Raw genomic sequence first — 2,471 nt, 5'->3', positions numbered from 1 at the left:
GTTAGCTATTAGCCACATTGTTAGTTATTAGCCACATGTTAGTTATTAGCCACACTGTTAGTTATTAACCACATTGTTAGATATTATTAGCAACATTAATCACATTGTTGGTTATTAGCCACATTAGCCACATGTTAGCTATTAGCCACATTGTTAATTATTAGCCACAATTGACACTTGTAAGCCACATTAGAAACATTGTTAGTTACTAGGTTCATACAACAATAGAAATAACCAAGAGTATATTGAGGTCTATGCAATGATTGAATGAATTGAGGGTATATTGAGGTTTTACTATTAGTAGATTGCTGAGGAGATTCAGGCCAGAGTAGCTGAGGTGATTTTGATGAGTTCCAGATTTCATTAGCACAGTGTTTCCCAAACTCAGTCCTGGGAATCCCAAGGCGTGCAAGTTTTGGTTTTTGCCGCCAGTACTACACAGATGATTCAAATGATAAAAGCTTAATGATGAGTTGATTATTTGAATCAGCTGTGTTGTACTAGGGCAAAAAACAAAATGTGCACCCTTTGGGGTCCCCAAGACCGAGTTTGGGAAACACTGCTGGAATGATCATCAAGGCACATGAATGACCTGTTTAATTGTGTAGTTGTGACGTGCAGCCCCCCTAACGATGAATGGGCCCATGCATTACTGAACGAATGATTGTCTGCGTCCTAAATGGCACCCTATTCCCTTTGTGCCCTGGTCACAGAGATATAGGGAAAAGGGTACCATTTGGGACGCATACAATAGGCATGTTTCCATTGTCCCAGATTTATTCGACACTAGCAATGTCGCAAAAAAAATCATTGCGACATTTGTAATGGAAACAGGAGATATAGGATAAATGTTCTAAAAATGTAAAACATTTTCATCCATTGTACAGGGGTGGATTCTTCTTTTGCCAAACTTTATTGCGACATGATGGAAATTGTGTTTTTCAAATAAATGATGATTGCCGAATAATTTTGAAAGTACTTGGGGCATGTGATGTCATCACGTAACTATAAAGCTCAAATCCACAAGTATTTATAAATGCCTACTGCTTACCAAAGTACCCTTTTAAACTATTTTTTTTATATTGTCCAGAATTGTCCTGACTTTCAAGAATGCCTGAATTGCTTCACCTTGCTCTTCTGGTTGGCTGGATGCAAGTTTCACCATCCAATTATATCAGATCTACAGGAGTGCAACTTTTTGGGCGCATGAAAACATTTGGAATATGGCAAATATTAGTTAATTATTGCATTCTATCCATGCTGGCTTTCACGGGCTAGACATGAGACATGAAACAGATAGGTTGGAGGTCACACAGGCTGTCGCCAAAATATTAACGCACAATTTTCCTAAATGGGTAATGGAAACACTTCAATCACTTCATTTTTTCTTACGTTTTCATTACGTTCAACTGTTTTTATCTACACAAGATAATTCAATGGAAACCCACTGTAGCAGGCAATTGCCAAATTTCGACAAAAAATCACTGGACAAGTTAAAGCGATCCTTTGTGGTTTTAGCAATGAATTTCCTCACCATCTTAAATAAGCATGCCTCTTTCAAAAAATTTAGAACTAAGAACAGATATAGCCCTTGGTTTAGCACAAAAACATTCTGTGGCGGACTGCACTAGCATCGAATAGTCCCCGCGATATGCAACTTCATGGAAATTAGGAACCAATACAGGCAGTCAGTTAGGAAAGCAAAGGCTAGCTTTTTCAAACAGAAATGTGAATCCTGTAGCTCTAACTCCAAAACGTTTTGGGACACTGTAAAGTCCATGGAGAATAAGAGCACCTCCTCCCAGCTGCCCACTGCACTGAGGTTAGGAAACACTGTCACCACCACCATTGTTGCAACCCCTATTCCCAGTCTGTTCAACCTCTCTTTCGTTTCGTCCGAGATCCCGAAATATTGGAAAGATGCCACGGTCATACCCCTCTTCAAAGGGGGTGACACTCTAGACCCAAACTGTTACAGACCTATATCCATCCTGCCCTACCTTTCTAAAGTCTTCGAAAGCCAAGTTAACAAACAGATCACTGACCATTTTGAATCCCACCGTACCTTCTCCGTTGTGCAATCCAGTTTCCGAGCTGGTCACGGGTGCACCTCAGCCACGCTCAAGGTACTAAACGATATCATAACCGCCATCAATAAAGGTCAGTACTGTGCAGCCGTCTTCATCGACCTGGCCATGGCTTTCTCCTCTGTCAATCACCGTATTCTTATCCGCAGACTCAACAGCCTTGGTTTCTCAAATGACTGCCTCGCCTGGTTCACCAACTACTTCTCAGATAGAGTTCAGTGTGTCAAATCAAAGGGCCTGTTGTCCGGACCTCTGGCAGTCTCTATGGGGTACCACAGCGTTCAATTCTCGGGCCAACTCTTCTCTCTGTATATACAGGTATCAACAATGTCACTCTTGCTGAGGGTGATTCCCTGATCCACCTCTACACAGACGACACCATTC

The sequence above is a fragment of the Oncorhynchus clarkii genome, unplaced genomic scaffold (genome assembly GCF_045791955.1).
Source record: "Oncorhynchus clarkii lewisi isolate Uvic-CL-2024 unplaced genomic scaffold, UVic_Ocla_1.0 unplaced_contig_9695_pilon_pilon, whole genome shotgun sequence".
NCBI lineage: Eukaryota > Metazoa > Chordata > Actinopteri > Salmoniformes > Salmonidae > Oncorhynchus > Oncorhynchus clarkii.
Note: the sequence above shows the minus strand (reverse complement) of the source record.